The sequence below is a fragment of the Protopterus annectens genome, chromosome 3.part0, assembly GCF_019279795.1.
Source record: "Protopterus annectens isolate FY-2018-M chromosome 3.part0, PAN1.0, whole genome shotgun sequence".
In the NCBI taxonomy this organism is placed as follows: domain Eukaryota; kingdom Metazoa; phylum Chordata; order Ceratodontiformes; family Protopteridae; genus Protopterus; species Protopterus annectens.
This window is the reverse complement of record NC_056731.1, coordinates 1,923,727,422-1,923,751,899: the sequence shown is the minus strand read 5'-3', so window position 1 is coordinate 1,923,751,899 and position 24,478 is coordinate 1,923,727,422. Positions and strand designations below refer to the sequence as shown.

The 24,478-nt window shown below is 45.6% G+C and overlaps 1 protein-coding gene across 1 annotated transcript in view; it reads right to left on the bottom strand.

Annotated features, from left to right (window-relative positions):
• Positions 1-24,478, bottom strand: part of TBRG4 (transforming growth factor beta regulator 4) — a 1,565,288-nt gene that overhangs the window by 1,042,978 nt on the left and 497,832 nt on the right. The gene's annotated exons all lie outside the window — the stretch shown is intronic.

Here is a 24,478-nt window from a genome sequence, read left to right as displayed (position 1 = left end):
TTTAAGAACATCTTCTGCTTTAGAGCTCAACAAACATTCTTGGTTTAATGGAGCATCAAGTATTTTTGCCTTGACATGGTCCAGCAAGATTTGTTCCTTCATCCAGGCATACCTTCTCAGAACAGACCCAGTGACAGCAGCCCTGCAAGATGCTTCTAAGGCATCAAAACCACACTGCAAAATATGTTTACCAACTTGGTTTAAAGACTGTATCAAGTCTTTTAAGTCCTTATTTTCTGCACAATCAGGAATCAACATTTTTTTTGTTTAATTAGATCAATAATATGCTGCTGGTACTTCAACATGTGAAACTGGCAATTTAAAGCCCTGATGGTAAGAGTTGCAGAGGTATATACCTTCTCACACCATCTGTCTAGAGCCCCTGTCTGAAGGGGTAAGGTTTTTGGCTGTAGAAGCCTTAATACCTTTAGGTCCCTGGGAAATGGTCTCTGGATCCACAGAGGGATTTTTAAAGAGAAATTTGAGAGAGTCAGGTACTCTGTAGTATCTGTCAGGCTTTCTAGGAGCAGGTAGTAAGGTATCAGGGTTAAGGCTGGATTCCCTGACGTCAGTGCGGCAGGGGTATAAAAGAACCAGCCAACACCATTTTCTTCAGTTTTTCTTGCCCCAGATGTCAGGTGCCCCCAGAAGGAAGGCAAAACATAAATTTATGTAATAATGCAATGCAATATAATCAAAAAACAGTAGTTGCAAGCAAATACACCATAAAAGAATACCCCAATCAGGTTGTATGAGGAGGTGTTAGCCATTAGGCCTGTCCCAAAAGGGGAAGGAGGGAGGGAAGCCTAGACTGCAGCTGTATTAGCACTCGAACATCTACATTTATGGTAGGTACAAAACTGTACTATGTTCATCGTTCATACAGCTGCAGTCATAACAGATGGGTAGAATCCCACAGCTAAAAAAGGGGTGGTAGGCACTAAGTGGAACTAGGAGGAGCAAGGATGCCCTGCAAGACTGCAGTGGCAAAGCCCGCTCTAGATTTGGAGTATAATGGTAGGTGATAGTGCTTGGAGAAAGTATGTACAGAACTCCAAGTGGCTGCTTCCAAAATATCTTTGGTAGGAACCCCCCTGAGGAAAGCTGCAGAGGTAGCTGTGGCCCTTGTGGAGTGAGATCTGATGCCTGTAGGTACAGTTTTACCATGAAAAGAGTAACAAAAGCGTATGCAGTGGGCTATCCATTTTGAGATTGTCTGTTTGGAAATAGGCTTCCCTTGAGCACCTGTAGCATAGGACACCAAGAGTTGCTCTGATTTTCTGAATGGCTTTGTTCTGTCCAAATAATAACGAAGCTGTCTGTGAATGTCCAAGGAATGTAGTAGTCTCTCCCCTTTGTTTTGTGGATTAGGGTAAAAGGTAGGTAAGTGGATAGCCTGAGTTAAGTCTACCCTGGATACTACCTTTGGCATAAAGGAAGGGTTGGTACGTAAGGAAACTCTGTCCTGATGGAAAATGATGAAAGGCTGCACAGCCATGAGGGCTTGTAGTTCCGAAACCCTGTGTGCTGAGGTGATAGCCAGAAGGAAGGCTGTTTTCCATGACAAATATTGCAGTTCTGTTGAAGCAGCTGGCTCAAATGGAGGCACGGTCAGTTTTTCTAGAATGAAATTGAGGTCCCAAGCAGGTACTGGTTGCTTCCTTGGGGGTTTTATATTCTTAGCCCCTATGAGGGACTGTCTTAAGAGACGGTGAGAGAATAAAGGAGGATCAGTGTTGTATTGAGCAGAAATGGCTGAGGCATGGATTTTGATGGAGGAGAATGAAAGTCCACTGCTTAGCATCTCAGCTAGGTACTGTAATATTTGAGGTAAATTCAGTATTCCAGGATTCTGACCCTTTTTCTGATTCCAGGCACAAAACCGTTTCCATTTTGCGGAGTAGGCTTTTCTAGTAGAAGGCCTTCTGGCCTCCAAAATGACATCCTGCACCTCCTTGGAGAGTAGGGTCTGTTGTGAATTTAAGGAATCCTCCATGCGGCTAGACTGAGTGTTTTCAGCTGACTGAAGAGTTTTGAAGTTGTGCTGAGTCAATAGAAGAGGCATTAGAGGCAGGATCCATGGCAGGGAATGCGTCAGGCTCCTCAGGAGTGGGTACCAGTGTTGTCTTGGCCAGTCTGGAGCAATGAGAATCATCTTTGGTCTGTCTGCTCTGGCTTTTAATAGAACTTTGGGCAGCAAAGGAAGAGGTGGAAAAGGCATAAACTGTCATTGTTGTCCAACTGAGAGAGAGTGCGTCCACTTTCCAGGCCTGTGGATGAAAGGTCCTTGAGCAGAATTTTGTCAATTGGTAATTTCTGTGGGTAGCAAAGAGATCTATGTCTGGCCTTCCCCATGCTTGAATTATCTTTGTAAAAACTTGAGGATGCAACTTCCATTCGTGTGGATATGTCATGTTTCTGCTTAGGTTGTCTACCAGCGTGTTTTCCTTGCCTGGCAGGAATTGTGCTTGAAGTTGGATTTGTAATTCCAGATTCATGTTCCAAAGAGACATGGCTAGCCTGCACAGGGGATATGAATGGGTTCCTCCCTGTTTGTTTATGTACCACATCACTGTGGTGTTGTCTGTCCTTATCAATAGCTGGCCTGGATGCAGTAGGTCTTTGAAAGCCATAATAGCATTTATTACTGCTAGCATTTCCTTTTGATTGATGTGTAGGTGCTTTTCTTTTTGGGACCATTTGCCCTGAATGCACCGATCTGTCATGTGCGCCCCCCAGGCGTAGTCCGAGGCGTCTGTTGTGATGATATGATTTGCTTGAGGCAAGCAGAATGGGAGACCTATGTTTCTTTGGCATGCTTGAGCCCACCACAGAAATTCCTTTTGGAGGCATGAAATCAGTGGTATAATTGTTTCCAAACTGTGGCTGTGTTGAGACCATACGTTTTTTAGGTACCATTGAAGTTTCCTCATATGCAGCTTTGCACATGGGATTAGCAGGATGCAAGATGCCATGAATCCCAGAGCCTGCAGGATTTTCCTTGCAGCCAGCCTGGTGAAGGTTGCCAGTTTTCTGAAGTATTTAGTTGCCCTTGTTTCTCTGGCGTGAGGTAGGCCATCTGGGTGTTTGTATTCAAGCTGGCACCCAGGAAAATTATTGTTTGAGAGGGTATTAGTCTTGATTTCTTTTTGTTGACTGTGTATACCAGAGAGTTCAACAACTTTATTACAAACACCAGGTGTATGTGTTTGCTGTCCGCTTGGATCAGGCAGTCGTCCAAATATGGGTATATTTGTATCCCTTGAAGTCTGCAGAAGGCAATTACTGATGCCAGGCATTTCGTGAACACTCTGGGCACAGTAGATAAGCCAAAGGGCAATGCAGAGAATTGATAATGGGCTGAACCTGCAAGAAATCTGAGGTATCTTCTGCAATCTTGTCTGATAGGGACATGCAGGTATGCCTCCTTGAGGTCCAATGTTACCAGCCAAGACTCCTTGCCCAGCATGGGAAGAAGCTGCTGTAATGTGAGCATCTTGAATTTTGGTATGAGTAAATATGTGTTTGGGATGGATAAGTCTCCAATCTTTGCCCTTCCTTGGTACCAGGAATAGTCTGGAATAAAAACCTTGACCCTGTTCTTGTGCAGGTACCTCTTGAATAGCTTTCATGTCCATGAGATCTGAAATTTGTTTTTGTGCCTCTGCCCTTTGATTGTGTGGCAGGTTTGGCATGCCTCTCATTTTTGGAAGGGTGTGAAAGTGGAATCTGTAGCCTCTGTCTATAATGTCCAGGATCCATTTGTCTTCTGTGACAATATGCCAATTTTTCGAAAATAATGCCAGTTTTCCGCCGAAAGGTGCTGCCATTAGAGCTTTGCTTGGCATGCAAAGGGGAAAGTCATTGGTTCTGCTTTCTGAATGGCTGTGAACTATCCTCACCACCTCTTGGTGTAGGTGCTTGCCATTGCCTGCCTCTAAATGATCCTTGAGATTGTCCTCTACCCCTCGGGCACCTGTATCTACCTCTTTGAGGTCTGTCCATGGCTGGAAAGGACCAATTTTTTGAAGGCCACTTTCTACTGAAACGTGGAGGTTGTACCTGTAGGAAATCTTTCACTGTTTGCATTGATTTTGCCTTTTCCTCCATTTTCTTTAATACCTCCTCAGCTTTAACACCAAACAATACATCTTTTTGAAGAGGTGCATCTAGTAATTTAGCTTTGACATGATCTGGTAAGGTTTGCTCTTTGAGCCAAGCATGTCTACGTATGACTGATCCTGTAACAGCAGCTCTACATGAGGCCTCTAAAGCATCAAAACCACATTGCAAGGTATGTTTAACAACTTGTTCTGCACTATGCAACAAATCCTGCAACTCCTTCAAGTCTGGTTGTTCAGGTTGTGACATTTTGCTTTTCAACTGAGATAACAAGAACTGTTGATACTTTAACATATGGAACTGACAGTTTAATGCCCTCATGGTTAAAGTGGCCGAGGTGTATACCTTTTCCCCCCAACTTTCTAAAGCTCTGGAATATCTCTCTGAAGGTAATGGATTTGTGGCAGTGGAGGCCTTAATTCCCTTGGGACCCTGTGAAATAGTTTCTGGGTCAGCCGCATGGCTTTTGTATAGGAATTGGTGTGAATCAGGAACCTGGTAATACCTGTCAGGCTTGACTGGAGCTGGAGGTAAAGAATCTGGGTTAAGGCTGGCCTCTGAATACACATCATCTAGTATGTCTAAGACAGCAGGGATAGCCAGAGGCCTGTGCTGAGGGAGCAAGAGGAAATCCCTGAGCCTTTTCTTGGAGTCTGAGTAATCTTGGCCTTCCCAGTGGAAGTGTTCCCTCAAGGTATGCAAGGTTTCCACAAAAGGATAGTCCTCAGGGGGGGGGGGGGAGACAGAGGGAATGGACTCCTCTGCATCAGAATCTTCAAAAGGGGAGGTATGAATGTTCCTGGTCTTCAGAATGTTCTGAAGTAATGGAGGCCTGGTCCGAGGAAGGGTATTCTTCCTCCACTCTGGGCCTTTTGTCCGAGGGGGGTTGAGAACCCCTGATAAGAGTAATCAAATCCTCAGCCATTTTGAGCATCTGTTTTTTAGGCATGGGGCCTTGAGAGGGGCCCTGTGGAGCTTGTCTTTTAGTATGCATGGCTGCTTTAGATTTAGTGAAAGCCTTAATGGAAAAAAAAGGCCTGAAGACACCTTGAGAGGTGGCAGGCCTGTCTAAACTCTGAGTTTCCCCGCCAAGAGTGGCGTCGGTATCTGTAATCGGGGTGTGGGCCGAGGAGCCTGCGACCTCAGGCACAGAAGACAGCGCTAAGGAAGTGTCATCGGTAGTCAGGGGCTGCGTAGGCGTCTCGCTGAGAACCGGAGCACCTGTAGTCGGCTTTCGCGTGGTGTCGGCAGAAGTCACGGACCTCGTATGTCAGTCCTTATCTTTGCGTCTTTTACTCAAAACTGGAGTCTGAGTATCCGACGACATAATGTAATTAAACTTTTTGCCAAAATAGTGTTGGGCGAACTCCGCCCGACGATTAATAGTGCGTCTGTTGAATGTAGCACAAAAACGACAGGCCGAGACGTCGTGGTCTGGGCCTAAGCAAGGAATGCAGAGGGAATGGAAATCCTTATGTGGTATTTGCTTCCCACATGAAATGCAATTATTAACTTTGTCTGACATCGGTCTGAGGCAAGAAAAGTTTCCCCAACGGGGTACTTAGCTTTCAAGACGACTTCAGTTGAAAAATATTCGTAATGTCAGGAGCTGGCCGACCGGCACTTGTGAACTGCTTCTGCTTCGGGCACCGCGCAGCAAGAAAGACTGGAGAAAATGGCGTCGGCTGGTTCTTTTATACCCCTGCCGCACTGACGTCAGGGAAGAAGCGGCGACATCTGACGCCGGACCTCGACTTTGGAATTCGGCCGAGAGGACCCGCCTGACGGCAGGATAACCCATCTGTTATGACTGCAGCTGTATGCACGATAAACATCCGCAGGATCCATAGTCGAAGAAGCATCTTGCGGCATACCAGACTCCGAATGGGTTTCAGTAGAGGCCTGCGAATCTGTAGAAGCAGGTAACAGGGGCTGCAAAAGCGCCTCATTGAGTACTGGCGGACTGGCGACTAGCTTAACGGAAACATCGTCTGCAGTTTTAGACCTATGCGGTCTGTCTCTGTCTTTATCTTTACGTTTTTCTGGAAGATCTGTAGTCGGATGGCTTACCAAAGCAATTTCGGAATACGAAGAACAACAGAGAAAGAATTCCGAGACAAAAATAGCCCGAAGAATAGTTTGGGCGTTGAACAAGGCACAAAACTGATAGCGAGGGATGTCGTGGTCTGGGCCTAAACAGGTGACGCAGTAAGAATGAAAATCTCTGCGAGGTATTTGCTTTCCACAGGAAAGACAGTTGTTAAACTTTTTCTGACATCAGTTAGAGTAAGAAAAAAGGGTCCCCAACAGAGTAATTAGCTTTAGAAGACTTCAGGATAGAAACTCGAAAAACGAAAATTTCAGGTAGCTGCCGACCGGCACGTGTGAAATGCTTCTGCTTCGGGCTCCCGCACGGCAAGAAAAGCTGATTTAATGGCATCGGCTGCATGTTTTATACCCCCGACGACCTGACGTCACGGATGAGGTGACAGCATTGGATGCAGAAATCCCAAGACTCGGGTATTCGGGCCGACTGAGGGCTACCTGCAGGCAGATAACCCAAGTGTGATGACTGCAACAGTGAAACACGATCATCATCAGTGGACTTTAACTGAGGAATAAGAAAGACCACTGCTGAATAACTTACACAGGTAAGAAAGTACTAAGGGAATGTCTGCACCAAAGGGATCCTCTATCCTTTTTTGGCACCAATTGGAAAATCTTCTCCACTTGGAAACGTAATATCTTCTAGTACTGGGTTTCCTACCTCCTGCAAAGCCCTTAGCACATCCTTAGAAGATAGGTGCCTGAAAGGGATCAAAAGTTGATCACCCACAAAGTCAGCTGTACAGTTGACAAATGGGGGTGAATTGATGATCCCTTGTCCTGAGTGAGCAGGTCTAACTGATGAGGTAAACTTGTAGTGATGACCCTTGGCTAATTGAAGAAGAGGAGGGAACCAGTACTGTCTTGACCAAAAGGGGGTCACTAGCAAGATTTTTTGTTTCTCCTGCAGAATTTTCAACAGGACTTTCTGAATTAAGGGGAAGGGGGGAATGCACAGAGAAACAACCCCCTCCATGAGAAGGATGGAGCATCCACCTTCCATATTTGAGGGTGAGGGACCCTGGCACAAAAGCAAGGAAACTGTCTGTTAATATGAGAGTCAAAAAGGTCCAGTTCTGGGGTACCCCCACCACTGAACTAGACCCAGGAACACATCTCTAAGAAGCATCCACTCGTGAGATTGTGTCATAGATCTGCTTAATGCATCCGCCAGCAAGTTCTGAGCCAAGGGAAGGTACACAGCATGCAGAGTCACTCTGTATAGAATAGCCAATCCTGAAAGCTTTGATGGCCAAGCAACACAGAAAGTAAGACTTTGTGCCCCCTACTTGTCTATGTACCAAAAGACCCTGGTATTGTCTGTGAGGATCTTGAAGGGTCCTGGCAAGAATAGAGGTGAAAGGTATGTAAGGCTGGAATTAGAGCCCTCATTTCCCTGATGTTGACATGTTCCCTCCTTTGAGAAGGAAACAAAAGGCCCTGGAACTTTCCTGGAAACAAAGGTTGCTCCCCAACCCAAGGCTCAGGCATCTGAGAAGAGTTGCTCAGCTGGCTGAGGTACCCGAAGAGGTAGGCCAGGGTTCTGACTGAGCTGCTGCATCGACCGACATTACTCTGTTTTCAGACAGGGAAGAAGGGAAATCATGACACCTAAGGGATGAACATGCTGGGACCAAACTGTCTTTAGAAACCACTAAAACATTCTCATGTGCAGCTTTGAAAAGGGCAGCATGGGAATAGTGGAGGCCATGAACCCCAGCCATCTCAGGAAAGTACAGTTGTGTTCCCTTACCATAAATGTAGACGTTAGAGTGTATTCATTGTTGCAGTCATTACATTTGGGTTATCTGCTTGCAGGTAGCCCTCAGTCAGCCTGATTAACAAAGTCTTGGGTCCTGCGTCGGTTGCTGTCCCTTCTTCCATGACATCAGGTCATCAGGGGTATAAAACATGCAGCCGACGCCATTACATCAGTTTTCCTTGCCCAAGATGTCAGTTGCCCCCCCTAATGGGAAGCAATCAAATATAGAAGTACAAAGATATACCCTCCAACAAAAAAGCAAATACACCAAAAAGGCGTTTGAGCATAGTAAAGGAAAGTAGAGGTATAGCCGAAAGAAGTTAGGGGGCTGGAGGGAGGGTAACCAGGACTGCAACAGTGAATACACTCAGACATCCACATTTATGGTAAGTTTACACAACTGTACTATGTTCTTCGTGTTTCACTGTTGCAATCATTACATTTGGGTAGATTCCCAAAGCTATGGTTGGGAGGAGGAATTTAGATAGCATTAGGGCCAGCTATAAGGCCCTGCAAGACTGCAGTGTCAAAGCCAGCTCTGGCTTTAGAGAAACTTGGCAAATGATAATGCTTGGTGAAAGTATGTACAGAACTCCAGGTAGCAGCTTCTAGGATGTCCCTAGTAGGGACACCTCTGAGGAAGGCTGCAGAGGTAGATACAGCCCTGGTGGAGTGAGGTCGGATCCCCTGGGGGATAGGTTTTCCATGGTGCTTACAGCAGAAATGAATGCAATGGCTTGCTTTGAAATAGCCTTCCCCTCTGCTACTGCAACAAATGCCAGCAGCCATTGTTCAAATTTCCTTTGAGGTTTAGTCCTGTCTAAGTAGAATCTAAGTTATCTGTGCATATCTAAGGAATGCAGTATCCATTCCCCTTTATTCTGTGGATTGGGAAAGAAGGTTGGCAAGTGAACGGACTGATTAAGAGCCACTCTGGATACCACCTTGGGCATGAAGGATGGATTGTTTCTGAGGGACACCCTGTCCGCATGAAAGATGATGAAAGGCTCCACTGCCATAAGGGCCTGTAATTCAGATACCCTTCTAGCTGAAATGATTGCTAAAAGGAAAGCTCTTTTCCAAGAAAGAAATTTTAAGTCTGCAGTAGCAGCTGGCTCGAAAGGAGGTAGAGCGAGTTTCTCCAAGACAAAGTTAAGGTCCCAGGCTGGGGTTGGAGCTCTCCTGGGTGGTCTCAAATTTCTGACCCCTTTGAGGAACTGCTTGAGCACTGGATGAGAGAAGAGGGGAGGTTCTGTGTTATAAAGAGCTGAAATGGCTGAGGCGTGGATTTTAATGGAGGAAAAAGGCCCTTGTGAAGCATCTCAGTTAAGTATTGTAAAATCTGAGGTAAATTGGGCACTGCTGTGCTCATCCCTTGAGAGTGGTTCCAGGCACAGAATCTTTTCCATTTTTCAGCATAAGATTTTCTAGCACTAGGCTTCCTTACCTCTAAAATGATATCCATCGCAGGTTTGCTGAGGGATGGTAAAGGAGAGATTAAGTAATTAGCCAGGCTGCAAGGTTCAGTGTTAGAAGCTGAGGGTGCAGAATCTGGTTCGCCTGCTGAGACAGCAGGGAAGGAGTCTGAAGCAGGTGCCATGGAGATAACCGTGACACACTGCGCAGGAGGGGGTACACCAGTGTTGGCGCGGTCAGTCTGGAGCAATCAAAATCATCCTTGGTTTGTCCTGTTTGATTTTTAGTAGTACTTTGGAGAGCAGAGGCAGTGGGGGGAAGGCAGAGGCTGATAGGTTTTTCTAGCTGAAAGACAGAGCATCCACTTTCCAGGCTTGTTTGTGGGGAGTCCTTGTGCAAAATATGTCCAATTGGTAGTTCTGGGGAAGAGGCAAACGGTCTATATCTGGGCTCCCCCATTTGCTTGTCAACATGCTAAAAATCCTTGGCTCCAGTTTCCACTCGTGGGGGTCCATGAGGTTTCTGCTTAGTCCATCTGCCAGCATATTTAATTTTCCTGGCAGGAATTGAGCTTGTAGGTGCACTTGGTAGCTCAAGGCTGTGTTCCACAATGCCATGGCTAATCTGTAGAAGGGGTAAGAATGTGTACCCTACTGCTTGTTTATGTACCACATAACAGTGGTGTTGTCTGTCTTTACCATTAGTTGTCCTGGAAAAATGTGGTCCTTGAAGGCTGTCAGAGCATTCTGTACAGCTAACATTTCCTTTTGATTGATATGCAGGTGCATTTGACTTGGGTTCCATTTGTCCTGAATGCACTTCCCTGCCAGGTGAGCCCCCCCCATGCATAGTCTGATGAGTCTGTTGTTAGGGTTTGGGTGGCAGGGGGTGGTGTAAAAGGTAGTCCCTTGTTTTGGTGGCAGGCCTCTGCCCACCAAAGGAACTCTAGGCGCAGGCAAGGTATGATAGGAATCATTGTTTCTAGGTCTTGAGAATGTTGACACCATAGGCCTTTTACATACAGCTGTAGTTTCTTCATATGCAGTCTTGCGGGAGGCCATGAACCCAAAGGCTTGCAGTATTTGTCTTGCAGATAGCAGGGTTTTTGTGGTCACTTGTTTGAAGTAGGTTGCCAAATGAATTTTTTCTCTGGCGTGATGCAAGACATCTAGGAAGTTGTATTCAAGCTTTCTCCCAGGAATACAATTTGTTGACAGGGTACTAGGTGTTATTTCTTTTCGTTTAAGGTGTACCCCAACCAAGTTAGAACCCTTTTTACAAAGGCCAGATGATTTAAAAGTATATCTTGGCTTTCTGCCTGAATTAGACAATCATCCAGCTATGGGTATATTTGAATATTTCTTTGCCTGCAAAATGCAATAACTGGAGCTAGGCACTTTGTGAATACCCTGGACGCAGTAGATAAGCCAAAGGGCAGTGCAGAGAACTGATTGTGCGTGTAGCCTGCTTTGAAGCGTAGGTATCTTCTGCAAGATTCCCTGATTGGGATGTGCAGGTATGCTTCTTTTAAACCTAGTGTTGCCAACCAGGCAACTTTGCCTAGCATAGGAAGTAATGGGTGAAAAATCAGCATCTTGAATTTTGGAATCTCCAAAAGGGTGTTTAGAGTAGACAGGTCCAGGATAGGAAACCATGAATTGTCTTTTCTGGGTACCAGGAAAAGTCTCCAGTAGAAACCTTGCCCCTTCTCCTCTTCTGGTACCAGTTGAATAGCCCCCATGCTTAAGAGCGAAAGTACTTGTTTTTGGGCCTCTGCCCCACTGATGTGGGGGTATGTCCAGGCACCTACTTGGTGTTGGCAACATGTGGCAACATGTGGAAGTGAAATCTGTATCCCTGGAACACTATATGTAAAACCCATTTGTCCTGGGTAATGAGTTCTTTGCATGAAGAGCAATCTTTCCCCCCAAAGGGGCAGTCAGTTGACAAGTGCTTGGAAATTTTAAAAGGAAGTCATTGAGACAGTTTACCACAGGAGGGAGTCTTATTCGATTTGGAAGTGGAGGCCCCCCACTGCTTAGTTCTGTGTCTCCCCTGGGACTGAAACCTGGGGTTTTTGCGGTGCCTGGGTTTGGCTTGAGAAGACCTGGAAGGGGCTAGAAAGAACCAATTCTTAGAGGGCCAATGCCTACAAAATCTAGGAGGCTGAACTTGTAAGAAATTGTTAACAGTTTGCATAGACTTAGCTTTATCTTCCATCGTTTTAAGAACTTCCTCAGCCTTGTTGCCAAACAGGCGGTCCTGATTTAAAGGAGTATCCAACAATTTAGCTTTAACATGATCAGGCAAAGATTGCTCCTTAAGCCAAGCATACCTTCTGAGTATAGACCCAGGAACAGCAGCCCTGCAAGAGGCCTCTAATGAATCAAAACCACATTGCAAAGTATGTTTTCCAACTTGGTCAGTAGAATGGATTAAATCTTCCACACAGTCAGGAATCAACATAATTTTCTGTTTAAGCAGTCCAATAACATGTTGCTAATACTTTAACATATGAAACTGGCAGTTTAAAGCCCTAATGGCCAAGGTTGCAAAAGTGTAAACCTTCTTACCCCATCTATCCAGCGCCCTGGAGTCTATCAGAAAAGGTAGGATTTTTAGCAGTATAAGCCTTAATGTCCTTGGGCCCCTGTGAAATAGTCTCTGGATCTGCAATAGGATTTTTGAAAAGGAACTTGTGGGACTCAGGGACCCTTTAGTATCTGTCAGGTGTTATGGGAGCAAGAGGCAGGGAATCAGGGGCCAAACTAGATTCAGAAAAAGCATCACCAACAATGTCTAGTACAGGAGGAATAGCTAAAGGCCTATGCTGAGGTAGGAGAAGGAAATCCCTAAGCCTCTTTTTTGAATTAGAAAAATCCTGGCTTTCCCAGTGGAAATGCTCTCAGAGTATGTAAGGTTTCCCCAAAAGAAAATCCTCAGGAGGGGAAGCAGAGGGAATGGAGTCCTCTGCATCAGAATCTTCATAAGTAGAGAAGGGCAAATCTAGATCAGAAAAATCAGAAAAAACAGAATCCTGATCAGAAGATTCATAATCAACTTCAGTCCTAGGCTTCTTGGGGGGGGGGGGGGGGCTTAGTTAGTTATTAGATCTTCAGCCATTATCATTTGTTTTTTAGGCATAGAGGCCTGAGCATGTGGCCTGGACGTCGGTTTTTTAGGCAAGGATCGAGATTTAGGCCTAAGTAAAGGAGGAGGCATCGGTTTAATATGCAAGTCCATAGGCCTGAATACACCCTCAGAAGCCGGTGCCTGCACAGCGGCTCCAGACCCATCCAAGGTAGAGACATTTGTGTGTTTCATAGTTGAAGCATCTCGAGGCATACCGGACTCCAAATAGGTCTCAGTAGAGGTCTGCGAATCAGAAGTAGCAGGTATCAGGGGCTACGAAAGCGCCTCACTAAGCACTGGCAAACTGGCGACTGGCTTAGGAGAAGAGTCATCGGCAGTTTTGGACCTCGGCAGCCTGTCTTTATCTTTGCATTTTTTTTTTTTTTTGAATCCCGGTAGTCAGATGGCTAACCGATGACATTTCTGGATAATTAAACCGAGAAACGAAATATTTAGAGGCGAAAATATACAGACGACAGATAATGCACTGATTAAATAAAGCACAAAACCGACAGCAAGGTATGTCGTGGTCAGGGCCTAGGCAAGGAATACAGTACGAATGAAAATCTTTATGAGGTATTTGCTTTCCACAAGTAATGCAATTATTAACTTTTACTGACATCGGTAAGGAGCAAGAAAAAGTTTCTGAAACTCGAAAACGAAAATTTCAGGAGTCTGCCGACTGGCGCTTGCGAACTGCTTCTGCTTCGGGCACAGCATGGCAAGAAAGACTGATGTAATGGTGTCAGCTGCATGTTTTATACCCCTGACGTCATGGAAGAAGCGACAGCAACCGACACAGGACCCAAGACTTTGTTAATCAGGCCACCTGAGGGCTACCTGCAAGCAGATAACCCAAATGTAATGACTGCAACAGTGAAACACGAAGAACATCTCCCTGGCCGTGATAGAAGGAAGAAACAGAAGAGCCTCCATGAATGTCCTGAGATGAGCTGCTTTCTCCGCAGGAAGAAAAACTATCAAGTCTGTGTGGAACCTGCACCCCAGGAACATAAGATCCTGATTTGGTGTGAGGCAAGATTTTCTGAAGCTTATTGAGAAACCCAGGGCCTGTAGAAAGAGAATGGCTAGGTTCAGATGCTGGGTTAACAGGCCTGGGCTGCTTATGGATAAACTTGAAGTCCTTTCAGCTTTAAATAGGCAATGGTTGGAGCTAGGCACTTCGTGAATACCCTTGGAGAAATAGAAAGACCAAAGAGCAAGGCAGTGAACTGAAAGTGCAAAGAACCCACAGAGAAACGCAAACACTTCCTGAAATGGGAATGAATAGGGATACGTAGGTATGCATCCTTGTGATCTACAGAAGCTAAGAAGGTTTGACAATGGACCTGGGGAAGGAGAGTAGGTAGGGATAGCATTCTGAAAGAACTTACCACCAGAAAAGTGTTTAATAGGTAAAGATCTAAGATAGGCCTCCGAGGGTCATCTTTCCTTGGAGCTACAAACATCACGGGATAAAATCCCCTCCCCTGCTGTTCTGGAGGGACAGACAAGATGGTACCTTGGTTCAAAAGTTGACTCAGTATCAAAGGAAACCAATGCAGTTGACTGGAGGGAGGTTGAGGTATTCCCCGAAAAGGAGGGGGAGTCTTCCAAGTCATAAAGTATCTGTTTTGGAAAACAGAAATCACCCAGGAGTCCTGAGTGATTACCAACCAAGCTGAATGGGAAAGAGAGAGGCAAAGGGACAAAGGAGTACGACTTGGAAGACTGTGCAGAATGTCACAGAGGACTCTGTCTGGACTGAAAGTGCTGCTGAGTAAGGGCAGCAGCAGAAGTAACAGCCTTAACCTATAGTCTTCTCCTGAAAGACTTGTGTGCCCCTGGTTCTAGACTGAGTGGAAGTGAAGGGGCGAGTAGGTTTCCTGACAAAATGAGTCTTGGCAGGAAAGTTCCTATGAAATTTTGGAACTGGTGAAAGTAGTAAGTGTTTCAAATGCTGTAGCTCCTTACCTTTTTCCTGCAGTGATTTAAATAGTTCTGCAGCTGTTTTGCCAAAGAGGGAGGAATTATCCAGAGGAGCATCAAACAATTTTTGCCTTACTGTCATCAGGGAATGCCTACAGACATAACCAGGAATGCCCTCAGAGAACAGAAGCAGAAGCTTCTGCTCTGGAAGAGGCCTCAACTGCATCATAACTACACCTGATAGAGTGTCTAGCTACCTCGGAGGAGGCCAATAAGAGAGAAAGAACCAGTGATTTGGCCTCTGAGTTAGGCAATGGGGAAAGAGCCTAGGTGGCCTGACTGAGCAAAGCCAGAGCATATCTAGACATCTGTGTTTGGTAATTCCTGCCCTGATAGCCAAGGTAGTAGTAGTAGTAGTACAGACCTTCTTACCCGACCTTTCTAGAATTTTACTTTCCTTATCAGAAGTACAGGGAGATAATTGTGAAGATTTATCTGAAGTAATGAAAACCACAGCAGCGTCAGCTGAGGGGCATTTAGAAAGAAACTTGCAATCCTCAGGGACCTTATTCATAGATTCATAGGATGATACTAGGCTATTGGCCCGGAGGCTCTTATAAGCCTAGCCAAGGATTTCACCCAAGTTCCCACAAAGTCCGCACCTGTTTTCCCTGTCCAGCAGGGCACAGATGAGATCCCAGAGGTATATTTTCCGTTTCCCATCCAGTCAACCAGGTTCCTCTTAAAGAGAGCTAGTGAGGTACTCTCCTTGACATGGAGAGGAAGTCTATTCCACAGATGGGGGGAGTCTTTGAGACACAAATCTATCCCACCAAGTTCTATTAATGTCACAGACCAGGTGGAGACCTTGTATGCAGGATGCACAAGTGGAGTTTGACTTGCAGATATGCAGCAACTCCATCAATGCTATGTCTGAGACTGCCTTGTATGCCAGACACAGGTCACCTCTGACAGTGTAGTCTGTACGAGACTGAGTAGAGGGACAGGGCTTTTAGTCTATCTGTACAGGATGTGTTTGATATGCTGGATTTTCCTGGTCAGGAATCTCTGTGGTCTCTCCAACTGCTGCATGTGCTTGGCAAGGTAAATGCCAAAGGGGGCACTGTACTTGATAATGGGTCTGATAAGGGAGGAGTACAGGAATGTTATGCCCTACTTGCCCCTGGATGAAATACTCTTACTTATGAGGTGGGCCATGTAAAAAGCATTCCATACAATGGAGGCAACATGGTAGTCAAAAGTCAAGTTCCTATCAACCTGGATGCCCAGGTCCCTTATGACTGACTGCGTACTTAGTACGTTGTTACTAATCTGATTAGTGGGGACACCATTTTCCCCAAAGGGGATAATGATGCATTTCTTGGCATTCAGTTTGAGGCCATGCTTCTGGCACCAGTCATTAGTTTAGTTAAGGCTCTCTTGGAGGATGTTCACATCACTAGGGAAATTTATGACAGGGCCCAGACTGCTGTCATCTGTAAACTTGGTCAGCGACAGAGAAGAAGCGACGACATCCGACGCCGGACCTAGACTTTGGAATTCGGCCGACAGAGGACCCGCCTGACGGCAGGATAACCCATCTGTTATGACTGCAGCTGTATGCACGATGAACATCCGCAGGTTCCATAGTCGAAGAAGCATCTTGCAGCATACCAGACTCCGAATGGGTTTCAGTAGAGGCCTGCAAATCTGTAGAAGCAAGTAACAGGGGCTGCGAAAGCGCCTCACTGAGTACCGGCTGACTGGCGACTAGCTTAACGGAAACATCGTCTGCAGTTTTAGACCTATGCGGTCTGTCTCTGTCTTTATCTTTACATTTTTCTGGAAGATCGGTAGTCGGATGGCTTACCAAACCAATTTCGGAATACGAAGAACAACAGAGAAAGAATTTTGAGACAAAAATAGCCTGAAGAATAGTTCAGGCGTTGAACAAGGCACAAAACTGACAGCGAGGGACGTCGTGGTCTGGGCCTAAACAGGTGACGCAGTAAGAATGAAAATCTCTGTGAGGTATTTGCTTTCCACAGGAAAGACAGTTGTTAACTTTTTCTGACATCGGTTAGAGTAAGAAAAAAGGGTCCCCAACGGAGTATTTAGCTTTAGAAGACTTCAGGCTTGAAAAACGAAAATTTCAGGTAGCTGCCGACCGGCACATGTGAAATTCTTCTGCTTCGGGCTCCCGCACGGCAAGAAAAGCTGATGTAATGGCATCGGCTGCATATTTTATACCCCCGACGACCTGACGTCACGGATGAGGTGACAGCATTGGATGCAGAAATCCCAAGACTCAGGTATTCGGGCCGACTGAGGGCTACCTGCAGGCAGATAACCCAAGTGTGATGACTGCAACAGTGAAACACGAACATCATCAGTGGACTTTAACTGAGGAATAGGAAAGACCACTGCTGAGTAACTTACACAGGTAAGAAAGTACTAATGGAATGTCTGCGCCAAAGGGATTCTCTCTCTTTTTTTGACACCAAATGGAAAATCATCTCCACTTGGAAATGTAAGATTTTCTAGTATTGGGTTTCCTAGCCTCCTTCAAAGCCCTTAGCACATCCTTAGAAAATAGGTGCCTAAAAGGGATCAAAAGTTGATCACCCACAAGGTCAGCTGTAGAGTTGACAAATGGGGATGAATCAATGATCCCTTGTCCTGAGTGAGCAGGTCTAACTGATGAGGTAACTTGTAGTGATGACCCTTGGCTAATTGCAGAAGAGGAGGGAACCAGTACTGTCTTGACCAAAAGGGGGTCACTAGCAAGATTTTTTGTTTCTCCTGCAGAATTTTCAACAGGACTTTCTGAATTAAGGGGAAGGGGGGAATGCACAGAGAAACAACCCCCTCCATGAGAAGGATGGAGCATCCACCTTCCATATTTGAGGGTGAGGGACCCTGGCACAAAAGCAAGGAAACTGTCTGTTCATATGGGAGTCAAAAAGGTCCAGTTCTGGGGTACCCCCACCAGTGAACTAGATCCAGGAACACAGCTCTGTGAAGCATCCACTCATGAGATCGTGTCATAGATCTGCTTAATGCATCTGCCAACAAGTTCTGAGCCAAGGGAATGTACACAGCATGCAGAGTTACTTTGTATAAGGCAGCCAATTCCCAAGCTTTGATGGCCAAGCAACACAGAAAGTAAGACTTTGTGCCCCCTACTTGCCTATGTACCAAAGGACCGTGGTATTGTCTGTGAGGATCTTGAAGGGTCCTGGCAAGAATAGAGGTGAAAGGTATGTAAGGCTGGAATTAGAGCCCTCATTTCCCTGATGTTGTCATGTTCCCTTCTTTGAGAAGGAAACAAAAGGCCTTGGAACTTTCCTGGAAACAAAAGTTGCTCCCCAACCCAAGGCTCAGGCATCTGAGAAGAGTTGCTCAGCTGGCTGAGGTACCCGAGGAGGTAGGCCAGGGTTCTGACTGAGCTGCTGCATCGACCGACATTACTCTGTTTTCAGACAGGGAAGAAGGGAAATCATGACACCTAAGGGATGAACATGCTGGGACCAAACTGTCTTTAGAAACCACTAAAACATTCTCATGTGCAGCTTTGAAAAGGGCAGCATGGGAATAGTGGAGGTCATGAACCCCAGCCATCTCAGGAAAGTACAGTTGTGTTCCCTTACCATAAATGTAGACGTTAGAGTGTATTCATTGTTGCAGTCATTACATTTGGGTTATCTGCTTGCAGGTAGCCCTCAGTCGGCCTGATTAACAAAGTCTTGGGTCCTGCGTCGGTTGCTGTCCCTTCTTCCATGACATCAGGTCATCAGGGGTATAAAACATGCAGCCGACGCCATTACATCAGTTTTCCTTGCCCAAGATGTCAGTTGCCCCCCCTAATGGGAAGCAATCAAATATAGAAGTACAAAGATATATCTCCAACAAAAAAGCAAATACACCAAAAAGGCGTTTTGAGCATAGTAAAGGAAAGCAGAGGTATAGCCAAAAGAAGTTAGGGGGCTGGAGGGAGGGTAACCAGGACTGCAACAGTGAATACACTCAAACATCCACATTTATGCTAAGTTTACACAACTGTACTATGTTCTTCGTGTTTCACTGTTGCAGTCATTACATTTGGGTAGATTCCCAAAGCTATGGTTGGGAGGAGGAATTTAGATAGCATTAGGGCCAGCTATAAGGCCCTGCAAGACTGCAGTGGCAAAGCCAGCTCTGGATTTAGAGAAACTTGGCAAATGATAATGCTTGGTGAAAGTATGTACAGAACTCCAGGTAGCAGCTTCTAGGATGTCCCTAGTAGGGACGCCTCTGAGGAAGGCTGTAGAGGTAGATACAGCCCTGGTGGATTGAGGTCGGATCCCCTGGGGGATAGGTTCTCCATGGTGCTTACAGCAGAAATGAATGCAATGGCTTATCCATTTAAAAATGGTTTGCTTTGAAATAGCCTTCCCCTCTGCCCGTGCAACAAATGCCAGCAGCCGTTGTTCAAATTTCCTTTGAGGTTTAGTCCTGTCTAAGTAGAATCTAAGTTATCTGTGCATATCTGAGGAATGCAGTATCCATTCCCCTTTATTCTGTGGATTGGGAAAGAAGGTTGGCAAGTGAATGGACTGATTAAGAGCCACTCTGGATACCACCTTGGGCATGAAGGATGGATTGTTTCTGAGGGACACCCTGTCCGCATGAAAGATGATGAAAGGCTCCACTGCCATAAGGGCCTGTAATTCAGATACCCTTCTAGCTGAAATGATTGCTAAAAGGAAAGCTCTTTTCCAAGAAAGAAATTTTAAGTCTGCAGTAGCAGCTGGCTCGAAAGGAGGTAGAGTGAGTTTCTCCAAGACAAAGTTAAGGTCCCAGGCTGGGGTTGGAGCTCTCCTGGGTGGTCTCAAATTTTTGACCCCTCTGAGGAACTGCTTGAGCAGTGGATGAGAGAAGAGGGGCGGTTCTGTGTTATAAAGAGCTGAAATGGCTGAGGCGTGGATTTTAATGGAGGAAAAAGGCCCTTGTGAAGCATCTCAGTTAAGTATTGTAAAATCTGAGGTAAATTGGGCACTGCTGTGCTCATCCCTTGAGAGTGGTTCCAGGCACAGAATCTTTTCCATTTTTCAGCATAAGATTTTCTAGCACTAGGCTTCCTTGCCTCTAAAATGATATCCATCGCAGGTTTGCTGAGGGATGGTAAAGGAGAGATTAAGTAATTAGCCAGGCTGCAAGGTTCAGTGTTAGAAGCTGAGGGTGCAGAATCTGGTTCGCCTACTGAGACAGCAGGGAAGGAGTCTGAAGCAGGTGCCATGGAGATAACCGTGACACACTGCGCAGGAGGGGGTACACCAGTGTTGGCGCGGTCAGTCTGGAGCAATCAAAATCATCCTTGGTTTGTCCTGTTTGATATTTAGTAGTACTTCGGAGAGCAGAGGCAGTGGGGGGGAAGGCAGAGACTGATAGGTTTTTCCAGCTGAAAGACAGAGCATCCACTTTCCAGGCTTGTTTGTGGGGAGTCCTTGTGCAAAATTTGTCCAATTGGTAATTCTGAGGAAGAGGCAAACTGTCTATATCTGGGCTCCCCCATTTGCTTGTCAACATGTTGAAAATCCTTGGTTCCAGTTTCCACTCATGGGGGTCCATGAGGTTTCTGCTTAGTCCATCTGCCAGCGTATTTAATTTTCCTGGCAGGAATTGAGCTTGTAGGTGCACTTGGTAGCTCAAGGCTGTGTTCCACAATGCCATGGCTAATCTGTAGAAGGGGTAAGAATGTGTACCCTACTGCTTGTTTATGTACCACATAACAGTGGTGTTGTCCGTCTTTACCATTAGTTGTCCTGGAAAAATGTGGTCCTTGAAGGCTGTCAGAGCATTCTGCACAGCTAACATTTCCTTTTGATTGATATGCAGGTGCATTTGACTTGGGTTCCATTTGTCCTGAATGCACTTCCCTGCCAGGTGAGCTCCCACCCCCATGCATAGTCTGATGAGTCTGTTGTTAGGGTTTGGGTGGCAGGGGGTGGTGTGAAAGGTAGTCCCTTGTTTTGGTGGCAGGCCTCTGCCCACCAAAGGAACTCTAGGCGCAGGCAAGGTATGATAGGAATCATTGTTTCTAGGTCTTGAGAATGTTGACACCATAGGCCTTTTACATACAGCTGTAGTTTCCTCATATGCAGTCTTGCATATGGAATTAGAAGAATGCAGGAGGCCATGAACCCAAAGGCTTGCAGTATTTGTCTTGCAGATAGCAGGGTTTTGTGGCCACTTGTTTGAAGTAGGTTGCCAAATTAATTTTTTCTCTGGCGTGATGCAAGACATCTAGGAAGCTGTATTCAAGCTTTCTCCCAGGAATACAATTTGTTGACAGGGTACCAGGTGTGATTTCTTTTTGTTTAAGGTGTACCCCAACCAAGTTAGAACCCTTTTTACAAAGGCCAGATGATTTAAAAGTATATCTTGGCTTTCTGCCTGAATTAGACAATCATCCAGCTATGGGTATATTTGAATATTTCTTTGCCTGCAAAATGCAATAACTGGAGCTAGGCACTTTGTGAATACCCTGGGCGCAGTAGATAAGCCAAAGGGCAGTGCAGAGAACTGATTGTGCGTGTAGCCTGCTTTGAAGCGTAGGTATCTTCTGCAAGATTCCCTGATTGGGATGTGCACGTATGCTTCTTTTAAACCTAGTGTTGCCAACCAGGCAACTTTGCCTAGCATAGGAAGTAATGGGTGAAGAATCAGCATCTTGAATTTTGGAATCTCCAAAAGGGTGTTTAGAGTAGACAGGTCCAGGATAGGACACCATGAATTGTCTTTTCTGGGTACCAGGAAAAGTCTCCAGTAGAAACCTTGCCCCTTCTCCTCTTCTGGTACTAGTTGAATAGCCCCCATGCTTAAGAGCGAAAGTACTTGTTTTTGGGCCTCTGCCCCACTGATTTGGGGGTAGGGTCCAGCCACCCACTTGGTGGTGGCAACATGTGGAAGTGAAATCTGTATCCCTGGGACACTATATGTAAAACCCATTTGTCCTGGGTAATGAGTTCCCAATTCTTTGCATGAAGAGCAATCTTTCCCCCCAAAGGGGCAGTCAGTTGATAAGTGCTTGGAAATTTTAAAAGGAAGTCATTGAGACAGTTTACCATAGGGGGGAGTCTTATTCGATTTGGAAGTGGAGGCCCCCCACTGCTTAGTTCTGTGTGTCCCCTGGGACTGAAACCTGGGGGTTTTGCGGTGTCTGGGTTTGGCTTGAGAAGACCTGGAAGGGGCTGGAAAGAACCAATTCTTAGAGGGCCAATGCCTAATAAATCTAGGAGGCTGAACTTGTAAGAAATTGTTAACAGTTTGCATAAACTTAGCTTTATCTTCCATCGTTTTAAGAACTTCCTCAGCCTTGTTGCCAAACAGGCGGTCCTGATTTAAAGGAGCATCCAACAATTTAGCTTTAACATGATCAGGCAAAGATTGCTCCTTAAGCCAAGCATACCTTCTGAGCATAGACCCAGGAACAGCAGCCCTGCAAGAGGCCTCTAATGAATCAAAACCACATTGCAAAGTATGTTTTCCAACTTGGTCAGCAGAATGGATTAAATCTTCCACACAGTCAGGAATCAACATCAATTTCTGTTTAAGCAGTCCAATAACATGTTGCTAATACTTTAACATATGAAACTGGCAGTTTAAAGCCCTAATGGCCAACGTTGCAAAAGTGTAAACCTTCTTACCCCATCTATCCAGCGCCCTGGAGTCTCTATCAGAAAAGGCAGGATTTTTAGCAGTAGAAGCCTTAATGTCCTTGGGCCCCTGTGAAATAGTCTCTGGATCTGTAATAGGATTTTTGAAAAGGAACTTGTGGGACTCAGGGACTCTGTAGTATCTGTCAAGTGTTATGGGAGCAAGAGACAGGGAATCAGGGGCCAAACTAGATTCAGAAAAAGCATCAACAACAATGTCTAGTACAGGAGGAATAGCTAAAGGCCTATGCTGAGGTAGGAGAAGGAAATCCCTAAACCTCTTTTTTGAATTAGAAAAATCCTGGCTTTCCCAGTGGAAATGCTCTCTTAGAGTATGTAAGGTTTCCCCAAAAGAAAAATCCTCAGGAGGGGAAGCAGAGGGAATGGAGTCCTCTGCATCAGAATCTTCATAAGTAGAGAAGGGCAAATCTAGATCAGAAAAATCAGAAAAAACAAAATCCTGATCAGAAGATTCAAAATCAACTTCAGTCCTAGGCTTCTTAGAAGGGGGGGGTTAGTTATTAGATCTTCAGCCATTCTTATCATTTGTTTTTTAGGCATAGAGACCTGTGCATGTGGCCTGGACGTCGTTTTTTTAGGCAAGGATCGAGATTTAGGTCTAAGTAAAGGGGGAGGCATCGGTTTAATATGCAAGTCCATAGGCCTGAATACACCCTCAGAAGCCGGTGCATGCACAGCGGCTCCAGACCCATCCAAGGTAGAGACATCTGCGTGTTCCATAGTTGAAGCATCTCGAGGTATACCGGACTCCAAATGAGTCTCAGTAGAGGTCTGCGAATCAGAAGTAGCAGGCATCAGGGGCTACGAAAGCGCCTCACTGAGTACCGGCAAACTGGCGACTGGCTTAGGAGAAGAGTCATCGGCAGTTTTGGACCTCGGCAGCCTGTCTTTATCTTAGCATTTTTTTTTTGAATCCTGGTAGTCAGATGACTAACCGATGACATTTCTGGATAATTAAACCGAGAAACTAAATATTTAGAGGCGAAAATATACCGATGACAGATAATGCGCTGATTAAATAAAGCACAAAACCGACAGCAAGGTACGTCGTGGTCAGGGCCTAGGCAAGGAATACAGTACGAATGAAAATCTTTATGAGGTATTTGCTTTCCACAAGTAATGCAATTATTAACTTTTACTGACATCGGTAAGGAGCAAGAAAAAGTTTCTGAAACTCGATAATGAAAATTTCAGGAGTCTGCCAACAGGCACTTGCGAACTGCTTCTGCTTCGGGCACAGCACGGCAAGAAAGACTGATGTAATGGAGTTAGCTGCATGTTTTATACCCCTGACGTCATGGAAGAAGGGACAGCAACCGACACAGGACCCAAGACTTTGTTAATCAGGCCAACTGAGGGCTACCTGCAAGCAGATAACCCAAATGTAATGACTGCAACAGTGAAACATGAAGAACATCTCCCTGGCCGTGATAGAAGGAAGAAACAGAAGAGCCTCCATGAATGTCCTGAGATGAGCTGCTTTCTCCGCAGGAAGAAAAACTATCAAGTCTGTGTGGAACCTGCACCCCAGGAACATAAGATCCTGATTTGGTGTGAGGCACGACTTTTTGAAGCTTATTGAGAAACCCAGGGCCTGTAGAAAGAGAATGGCTAGGTTCAGATGCTGGGTTAACAGGCCTGGGCCGTTTATGGATAAACTTGAAGTCCTTTCAGCTTTAAATAGGCAATGGCTGGAGCTAGGCACTTCGTGAATACCCTTGGAGAAATAGAAAGACCAAAGGGCAAGGCAGTGAACTGAAAGTGCAAAGAACCCACAGAGAAACGCAAACACTTCCTGAAATGGGAATGAATAGGGATACGCAGGTATGCATCCTTGTGATCTACAGAAGCTAAGAAGGTTTGACGAGGGACCTGGGGAAGGAGAGTAGGTAGGGATAGCATTCTGAAAGAACTTACCACCAGAAAAGTGTTTAATAGGTAAAGATCTAAGATAGGCCTCCAAGGGTCATCTTTCCTTGGAGCTACAAACATCCCGGGATAAAATCCCCTCCCCTGCTGTTCTGGAGGGACAGACAAGATGGTACCTTGGTTCAAAAGTCGACTCAGTATCAAAGGAAACCAATGCAGTTGACTGGAGGGAGGTTGAGGTATTCCCCGAAAAGGAGGGAGAGTCTTCCAAGTCAAAGTATCTGTTTTGGATAACAGAAATCACCCAGGAGTCCTGAGTGATTACCAACCAAGCTGAATGGGAAAGAGAGAGGCAAAGGGACAAAGGGGTACGACTTGGAAGACTGTGCAGAATGTCACAGAGGACTCTGTCTGGACTGAAAGG